This window comes from Gracilinanus agilis, chromosome 6 (assembly GCF_016433145.1).
Source record: "Gracilinanus agilis isolate LMUSP501 chromosome 6, AgileGrace, whole genome shotgun sequence".
Taxonomy (NCBI): domain Eukaryota; kingdom Metazoa; phylum Chordata; class Mammalia; order Didelphimorphia; family Didelphidae; genus Gracilinanus; species Gracilinanus agilis.
Genome location: NC_058135.1, coordinates 291,450,000 through 291,459,645, shown reverse-complemented (window position 1 = coordinate 291,459,645; position 9,646 = coordinate 291,450,000).

Sequence of the window (9,646 nt, the reverse complement as noted above, 5' to 3'; positions counted from 1 at the left end):
TCAGATACTTCCCAGCTGTGTGACCCTGGGCAAGTCACTTGACCCCCATTGCCTACCCTTACCAATCTTCCACCTATAAGTCAATACACAGAAGTTAAGGGTTTAAAATTAAAAAAAAAATACAGATTAAATTGCCTACCATCTCTGAAAGGGGGGAAGGAAGGGAGGGAGGGAGGGAGACAACTTGGATCTTATAATTTTGGAAAACGTATGTTGTTACATATAATTGAGAAAATAAAATGTTTGATTAAAAAAAAGACGAGTCACCCACTGAATTCCTCCTAGAACCGAAGGAAGCAGTCAGCCCCGCTGGAGAAGCAGCCTGCCAGTGTGAGTGCCAGTTGGGAGAGTGAGCCAACAGAGGGTGCCACACGATGCATGGGCTTTTCTATTGCTTTTTGTCTTTGCATCCTTAGCACCTAGTATAGTATCTGGCATAGGCCAGGAAGAGATGGCGACTTCAGAATTGAAAATCATGTGGATGATGGAGCTTGGAATGATGGCGAGTCCTAAGGTGAGAGCCCTCCTTCAGGTCACCCAAGGCCAGCCCTTCCTGACCCCCTCCTCACCTCTCAGAGAAAGCAAAGGCATCCTGTAAACTGAATCTCCAAAGTGGCGCCCTTAGAGATCCCTCCAGAAAGACCGGCCCTAAGGGGATCCGATGTGGAGGTGACCAGAAGAACTCTCATTCATGGACTCTGCCTGGCCTCAGCTGAGTCACCACCCCCGGGCCCAGAATGGTCTGGGAAACCCAACAAAGGGGACTTTTAAATGGGTGCTGATGTTGCCCTCCCGCCTTCTGCTTGCCCCAGCGCCCCCTGCTCCCTGGGGCTTCCCGCACAGCCCCTGGGCACCCTGTTCTGGGAATGGCCCTCGCCTGGCATTGCTGATGAGTGATCTGAGAAGCTTGCTCACCAGGGGGTGTTTTTCCTTTGGTCACAGCAACTCACAATGACTATCATTGGATCTTTGGACGGACTGCCATTGACCTGAGCAGAGAGAGGAACATTGATCTGGGAGAGAAGAGCATTCATCCCATGCTGAGCCCACAACGAATGGCATATCACGGATGCATCGTGGCCTTGGAAAGTCCCTGGATGTCCATTTAAGCCAATTGCCATTTGTCACGAACTCTCCCCGCTGTGTCCAAGTTCCTTCCTTTCTCTTTGTCAAGAGAAAAGGTTGCCCCGGTGCTAGATAAGGTTCTCCTCCCCAGCCGTGACGTGTGATATGGTGAACCTACGGCACGTGTGCCAGAGGGAGCTGCCCCCCTCCCCCCTCCACCATACCTGAGGATATTTTTCACTTCACCTGCCCCTTTGTCCAGCTGCCCAGTGGGAGCTTCCTCCCTCCCGTCTGATAAGGGGGAGGCTCACATGTGGTGGGAGGGTTTCTGTTTGGGCATTCAGTCTCTAAAAGTTTCACCATCACCGTTCTAGGGTTTTTTTTTCCACTTTTAACATTCCATCCCCAGATCTGAGGATTGGAAGGGACCTCCGCAGTGACCAACCTCACCCCAAATGACACGGTCAGGGGCATGCTCACTAATCTTTAGTAACTACCTTTCTAAAAAGGTCAGACACACTTTTCAGTTGAATTTGCATTAGTAACATTTTCTCCATCACTTTCTTGGTTCTAGGAATCGATAAAACAGTCCAAACTGAGCCCTGGTCCGTAGCGTTGGCCCATTTCTGGGGTGCGAATGCTCACATTTAAAATGTACTGTTTAGCCCAAGAGCCAGCCTCTGCCTGAAGGCCTCCAAAGAGGAAGAACCCCCCCCCCCCAAGGTAGCTCATTCCACCCTTCAGAAAATGTTTTCAGCTGCTAGAAATCAGGGCTTCGCTTATTGTTCGCTGACTCTAGCCACTTAATCAAGTGGTGGAGAAAATGTTAGTAATGCAGACTAAACGTCACCGAATGTCCACGGTTTGGGGCCAGTGTTTTCAGCTCCTCCATAATGGTGTTATCAACGCCGATGGAGCCCCCAACTGCCCTCCCCAGGCCCTAGTATTGGGAGTGTCCTGGTTAACTGCTCCAAGGGGCTGCGGCGTGCACACGGCAACCACCAGAAAGCTGTAGAACAAGCGGGGAGGAAGGTGCCCGCCTCCTGGGTCGAGTCTAGGAAGGGGAGCCGGAAACTCTCTTCTCCTTCACCAAAAACAAACGACGGCACATCCTGGGCAGCTCCAGAGCATTTACAAAGCCAAATGCAGGGCGCAGTGAGGGGGCTCAGTGGATTGAAAGCTGGGCCTAGAGACAGGAGGTTCTGGGTTCTGGGTTCCAATCTGGCCTCAGACACTTCCTGGCTCTGTGTGGCTCTGTGACTGCCCGCCCCTCCCCACCAATGCGCAGTGTATTCTAAGACCGAAGGTAAAGAGTTAAAAAAAAAAAAAGCAAACTCTGAGGCCACTGAGCCAAGGTCACCCAGCAACTCTGGCAGGAAGGGCTTCCTGAAGGCTCCAGTCTAGATGAGCTTCATTGGCTCTTCCTCTATTGCTCCCATTTCTGCCTCCTGGGGCCGAGCAGAACAAGTCTGATCCCTCTCGCATGCCTATGGCCAGCCGTCTTCCTTCTCCTCCATCCCTACTTGGTTCACCCAGGCTGTGTGGCACAGATTCGAGGCCCTTCACCATCCGGGTGCCCTCGCTGGATAGCCTCCGCCTTCTCTGTCAGCCTCCCTCTCAAACCAGGATCCCCAGAACTGAACACGACCCCCAACACATGGGCCTTTTCTTTTTCATTAAAAACATTTACTTTCCGCCTAAGAATCAATACTGTGTATTGGCTCCAAGGCAGAAGAGTGGTAAGGGCTAGGCAATGGGGGTCAAGTGACTTGCCCAGGGTCACCCAGCTGGGAAGTGTCTGAGGCCGGGTTTGAACCCAGGACCTCCCATCTCTGGGCCTGGCTCTCCATCCACTGAGCTACCCAGCTGCCCCCCATGTGGTCCTTTTCAATTGCAAGATGGTGCTAGCTTTTCGGTCCCTGCTCCAGGCTGCTCCGAGGTGCATTAAAAGCCATTTTTCTACGCACTGATCGGCTTCACTTTGCCCCCCAACACGCCCAGATCAGGCCCTCGTAAGGCTGGCATTTACCCCTTTGGGGTTTCGTCTGATTACATTTAGCTCTTTGTTCTGGCCCGTCTGGGTTGTCCGATGTGTCTGCGAAGGCCCCTCCCAGATGTGACAATCTGTTGTTGTGCGATTTTAGACCGTCCTGAGGCAGGTCACGCCAATGGGAGGGACTCCGTGCTCTGGAGAGTCGGGGGCTGCAGCGTGATGGTGGCAGGGCGTCATGGGGGGAAGGACTGGCCCAAGAAGGGCCATCCTGCTCCGTTTAGAAAGGCGCCCCTGCTGGGTCGGGGGGGGGGGCCTGGCCGAAGAGGGGGCGTCGAAACCTGGCTCGCCAGTGCTTAGGGGGGCCTCCTTGGAGCTGGAAAGAGGTAAGCTTAGGACAAATTAAAGGCAGCTCCACTTCCCCCAGTGGGGGAGGAAACTGATGGAACTCATTATCCTAAGATGTGGTCCAGGCTGGAAATAGAAATCGTTTCACAAAAGGTTTAGATAAATCCATGGATGACAGCCCCATTAATGAGGGAGTGAGGGAACCATGAGGTTTGGGGCCCACACCTCCCAGGGGAGGGCAACCTTGGCCTCCCCCACGCTGGCCTTGGTGCCACCCTCAGAGAAAGGCTCCAGAACCATTCGGTTCCTCCAGCTTTCTGTGCCAATAAAGCTCTTGGCGGCTCGTGAGCCTGCTGGATGCTGTGGGGGAAGCAGGACAGCGAGATCCTCTCCGTCTTACAGATCATGAAAGCGAGGTTCTGAGAGAGGACGGGCCTCGCGGGGGGAGGGGGGTCCCCATCCTACGGCAGATTCCAGGCTTTCCGCTCCCGTGTCCAGACGCCACTGGCACGGCGTCCTCAGAAGGAAGTGGGCAAACAAGGGAAACATCTGGGGCGCTTCAGAGCGCTGAAAACATCTCCTCCGGAAGGTACACGTGAGCCACGCCAACCCCGAGCCTTGGGGATGCGAGGACTAGTGGTATCCTGCCTTTCTAGAAGAGGAACCCGGCTCAGAAAAGAGGAGCGTCGGAGGCAGAAGCCGGGCTCCTCGTGCCCTCGAGCCGGCCGGGGCTCCAGGGACGACTCTGTCTCTCCACGTTTACCCCCAGTTCTGGAAGCACAAAGAGGGAGTTTTGGGGTGGGGGGGAGACGGGCTGGGGCTACCCCCTCCAGGCCCAGAAGAGGGCGCTCGAGAGACGCCGTGGCTCCTTCCAAGTCTCAGAGTTTGGTGCCCAGAGCCAGCATCCATCCCAGCCACTGAGGAGGAAGGCGCAGCCTCCCAGCCAGGCGAAGTCATCTTGGGATTGATGACGGGCCCCCACCCTGGGTAAAAGGACGAAATCGCTCAGGCCTGTTTGTTCATCGCTTCCTTCCTTCATTCCAGGACGACCTCCGAGGCACCCCTCGGCCCCAACGGCCCAGGCAAACAGGAGCTGTAGGGAGCGAGCTTGGCAACCAAGGGGGGAGTCTTGAGACGCTGAGGGGATCAGACTAGCTCCTCTCTAAGGCCCTGCCAACTCACAAGTCCTGGGGATCTCCGAACCCCTCAGGGGACCCTCTCCTGCCAGGTTCCCTGCCCAAGAGGCTCCTCTCACCCGAGCTCAGATCCTGATGCGAATCAGGACGGAGAACGAGGGGAGGTTTAGGGGGCCCCCCTCCCACTCAGAGGAGCCAGCCCAGAGCAGAAGCCGGGTGCAACGGGGATCCCCTTCTCTCCAGGCCGGTTGGCCTCCACCCTGTCTCTCGGGTCCCCCTTCCCCTAGCACCCTGGCTCCAGCCCTGTGGCTACAGGAGCTCTCCCCGATGCTCCCACCCTTAGGGAACTCGCCCTCCAGACTCCTCCATGCTTGTCTTCCTCCCATCTGGTGCGTCTGGAAGGGGCATCAAATATATCCCACGATTCCACAAGCCGCTCAAGGCCCGGGACCATGTTGTCTCCCTTGTAGCTGAGCCTTGGGTGGGTTCTCACTAGAGAGCCATCGATGGGTCCTTTTTCGGTCTCTTCCGCCCTTTCACCCCCCGGAAGGCCGTGGCTGTCCCCTGGAGCCCCCTTCCTGGGCCCCCAGCCCCTAGGGAGGCCCAGGCAATCTGCAGGTTGGCAAGAAAGGCCTGGGGAGGGAGGGAAGGCGGAGAGGATCGGGTGGCAGCTGGTGACTCAGCACTTGAGGAGAGAGGCGCCCCCCCACCAGGGGAGACCGAGTCATGAGGCCTGGGGGGCAGGCTGGCTGGGCAGAGGAGAAGGGAGCTGGCCCCGGCACAGGTGGCGGGGGAAGCGGGGTGTTCCTGCATTCCTGATGCGGGACCCACACGCCCAAAGAGATGGAGCCCAAGAGGGAAGGCAAAGGGAGAGGAGGGAGTCTCCCGTGTCGGATTCTTTTGCTAAGCTGGGGAGAGGTCGGGGAGGGCCTGGGTTGGTCCAGGTGTTTGTGTCAGGGCCAGGGGGGACACGGGGCAGGGCCAGGCAGGGCAGAAGGTGAGGTAAGCAGAGGCCCTGCCGCCTGCCCCCTGGGGTTTCCGGTGACATCACAGTCAGCCCAGGGCAAGGCAGGGCTGGCAGCCCTCGACTCCTGGCTCCTTCCCTCCTTGGGAAAAGGGAAAGTGTGGCAGGGCTGGCAGCCGCAGGAGCACATTCCTGATGGGTTTCCTTCCCCTCCCAGGCTCCCCACCCTCCTGCCCTCAGCCGCCTCAGTCGCTGCCGGCACGCCACCACAAATGCCAGCAGAGTCTCATGGGCTGGAGCCTCCAGGGAGCGAGAATGTCAGCTGGGGGTGGGGTAGCTCTGGGAGCACCCGGGCAGCGGCCTTTCTAGGGTCTGCAGAGTTTGTGCCCCGAGAACTCGGACCCTACTTTGAGATATAACCTCCCAGGCCAGGCCTAGGGTTCAAACGTGGCCTAGACAACTTCCTAGCTGTATGACCCTGGACAAGTCACTTAACCTCCATGGTTTAGCCCTGACTTCCCTTCTGTCTTGGAACCAATGCACAGTAAGACAGAAGGGAGAGAGAACTGTCTCACCCACACTGTTGTCCTGGAAACCCAGCCTCCTAGGGATGGACAAGGCCTTGCTGCCCCCTCCCCGGGGGGCCAAGGAGAGCCTCTCCTGAACCCTCCTCGCAGCCCCGGGGAACTGAGCCCTGATTGTCACTGGGAGGACAAGGAGCGCCCCCAGCTTCCTCCTGGGGCTCCGAACTCCCGCCCTGGCCTCCCCGTGGTAGGGCAGGTGGTCATTAGCTCCTCCAGATCTTACTGTAACCCCTGCCGCACCTCAGGCTCTCGGAGGGTCACTGCAGGACAGCCAGGCCCGGGGCACGGCTCTGGGAGGGCAGAGCCGGTTCCAAAGGGCCGGCACTGGTCGAGGGGGAGGCGGGAGTGGACTTGGCTATTCAGAAGATGCCCCGTGCTCGAGGGAGGAGATGTGGAACTTCAGGGCAGGGTAGGAGAAGCCTGATGGAGAGCCTGGGAGTAGAGATGAGTGGGCGAAGGGTCAGAGTCCACAGGGTGCTCAGACAGGGCTACAGATCACACTTGGGCAAAAGGGGGAAGGATGGCAGATAGCAGGAGGCGGCTGGGGGGGCTCAGTGGCTAAAGCACCAGATCTGGAGTTGGGAGGACCCGGGTTCAAATCTTGCCTCAGACACTTCCTAGATGTGTGATCCCTGGACAAGTCATTTAACCTCTAATGGCATAGCCATTGCCCTTCTATTTTAGAGTTGTTAGAAAATAAGAGAGACAGAGACAGAGACAGAGACAGAGACAGAAAGACAGAAAGACAGAGAGGGACACACACACGCACACAGTGACAGAGACAGAGAGAGACAGAGGCAGAGAGAGAAAGAGAGAGAGAGAAAGAGAGAGACAGACAGAGAGAGAGTCTGCCATAGAGAACTTAATTTTTATCAGGACATGTGCTGGATCTCTCCTTCCTCTTTACTCCCCCCCCCCCTTCCCCTTCCCCTTCCTCTCCTTCCTCTCTCTCTCCCTCCCTCCTCTCTCTCTCTCTTTCTCTTTCTCTCTCCCTCTCTGTCTCTCTGTCTCTCTCTCTCCCTCTCTGTCTCTCTGTCTCTGTCTCTGTCTCTCTCTCTCTCTCTCTCTCTCTCTCTCTCTCCTTTTCTTTCTTCCTCTCCCTCTTCTCTCTGCCTCTCTCTTCACTCTCCCCTCTCCCTGTCTCTATTTCTCTCCCTCTCTCCACCCCAAACAAGGGAACTGATCGTTCCTCATCTTGCCTTAATGCTCATTTCATCCTTCGAAGGGGCATTTCCTCACTCCAAATCTGATTCTCGCCAAGGAGGAAGAATTCGTTCTCGGTCAGAAATGATGGAAACCTTTGGAGGAGGAGAGGAAACCTGAGCGTGGGCTGACATGAATTGGGTGCCCTAGGTTATGGGAGAGAGACTTCCAAGGCCTCGGAGAAGGGTAGGGAGGATCCCACGGTCTAAAGTTCTACGTGGGAAGTTAGCCAAGGAGGAATGGAAAGCTCCCAACAATGAAATTCTCGAGACACAAAGGGAAAGTTCTGAGGAGGAAAGGAAATTGTGTGTAGTCTGAGGTGGCTAATCAGGAAACTCCCTAACCCTCTTAGATTGCTAACAGCCTTACATGACAGATGGGAGCAAGAGAAGGTGCCTAGAGATCACTCCATTGTGGCACAAGCTGGAAAGAACCCCCTCAGAAGGGCTGAAGTGGACAGGAGGCTTCTGGGAAGAGTGAAGACTGATTCAAAAGTGGGCTGGGGTGGGGCAGCTGGGTAGCTCAGTGGATTGAGAGTCAAGCCTAGAGAAAGGAGGTCCTGGGTTCAAATCAGGCCTCAGACACTTCCCAGCTGTGTGACCCTGGGCAAGTCACTTGACCCCCATGGCCCACCCTGACCACTCTTCCACCAAGGAGCCAATACACAGAAGTTAAGGGTTAAAAAAAAAAGTGGGCTGGGGTTGTAGAGAAACTCAGGAAGGGAAAGCTCAGGTGTGATGGGGAGATGACAGCCAGCAGAGGGGCTCATCCATCATTTGTTCACCTCCTGTTTTCTCTACCAAGAAGAATGATCTTTGTCCTAGGGAGGAAGGAACAAAAATGGCTAATAGAGCCTGAAGAGGCAGGATGGATAAGAGGCCAGTAAGAGAGTCCCTTCATGTACATCCACCAGGAGATGAGACCCCTGTGCCCAGGGCAGCAATCTCTGAAAGCCAGTTGGTCCAGTTGTCTTCTGCCTTGATCGGAGCACACCTAAAGGCCTGAGTTCCACTCTAGTTCGAACCATTATCTTGGGAGTAATGTTGATCTGTTGGGGAGTTTTCAGGCACCAGCAGCCAGGTAGGGAAAGAGCCTGGAGATTATGCCACACAAACATGGCCTGCAAAAAAAGGAGAACATCTAGCCTGGAGAAAAGAAGACGGGCGCGGGGTTAGACTTGTTCTGCTGGGCCCTAGAGGTCAGAGCTAGGAGAAATAGTACAAAAAGATAGATATGGGCCCAAGGTAAGGAAAACAGAGCTATCCCAAAGTCCAGGGGGCTGTTGTCACAGGAGGTTCCCCTACAATGGAGCCTGGATGACCATTTAGAAATGTAATAGATGTGCTCAAAGGAATAAAGAACTGGAGGAATTCCATGTGAACTGGAATGACCTCCAGGAATTGATGCAGAGTGAAAGGAGCAGAACCAGGAGAACATTGTACACAAAGACTGATATACTATGGTAAAATCGAATGTAACAGACTTCTCTACTAGCAGCCACGCAATGATCCAGAGCAAGGCTGAGGGACTTCTGAGAAAGAAAACTAGCCACATTCAGAGGAAGAACTGGGGGAGGAGAAACACAGAAGGAAAACAACTGCTTGAACACATGGGCTGATGGGGATATTACTGGGGATATAGACACTAAACGATAACTCTAGCCCAACTATCAATACTATGGAATTAGGGCTTAATCAACAATACGTGTAAAACCCAGTGAAATTGTGCATCGGCTAAGAGGGTTTAGGGGGGTTTGGGGAAGAGAGAAAGAACATGAAATATATAACTATGTGAAAATATTCAAAATAAAAATGAAAATAAAAAAAGAAATTTAATAGAAAGAACATGAACTAAATAGAATAATATTATGGTGATGTAAGAAATGATATATGTGGATAAATGTCTCATTTCTCCAATATATAGAGAACAGAGTCAAATTTATAAAAACCCAAGTCATTCTCCAGTTGACAAATGGTCAAATGATATGAACAAGCAGTTTTCAGATGAGGAAATCAAAGACATCATGAAAAAATGTCCCAAATCCCTCTCTATTAGAGAAATGCACATTTCACCTCACATTGGCCAATATGACAGTAAAGGAAAATGATATATGTTGGAGAGGGTGTGGCAAAATGATTGGTGGATTTGTGAACTGATCCAACCATCATGGAGGGCAATTTGGAACTATGCCCAAAAGGCTATAAAATTATTCGTACCCTTTGATCCTGTAACACCACTACTGGGTCTATTTCCCAAAGAGATTTTTTTAAAAGTATGTATGTGGGGGGTGGGGAAGGGAAGATCTACTTGTACAAAAATATTGCTAGCTGCTCTTTTTATGGTGGCAAAGAATTGG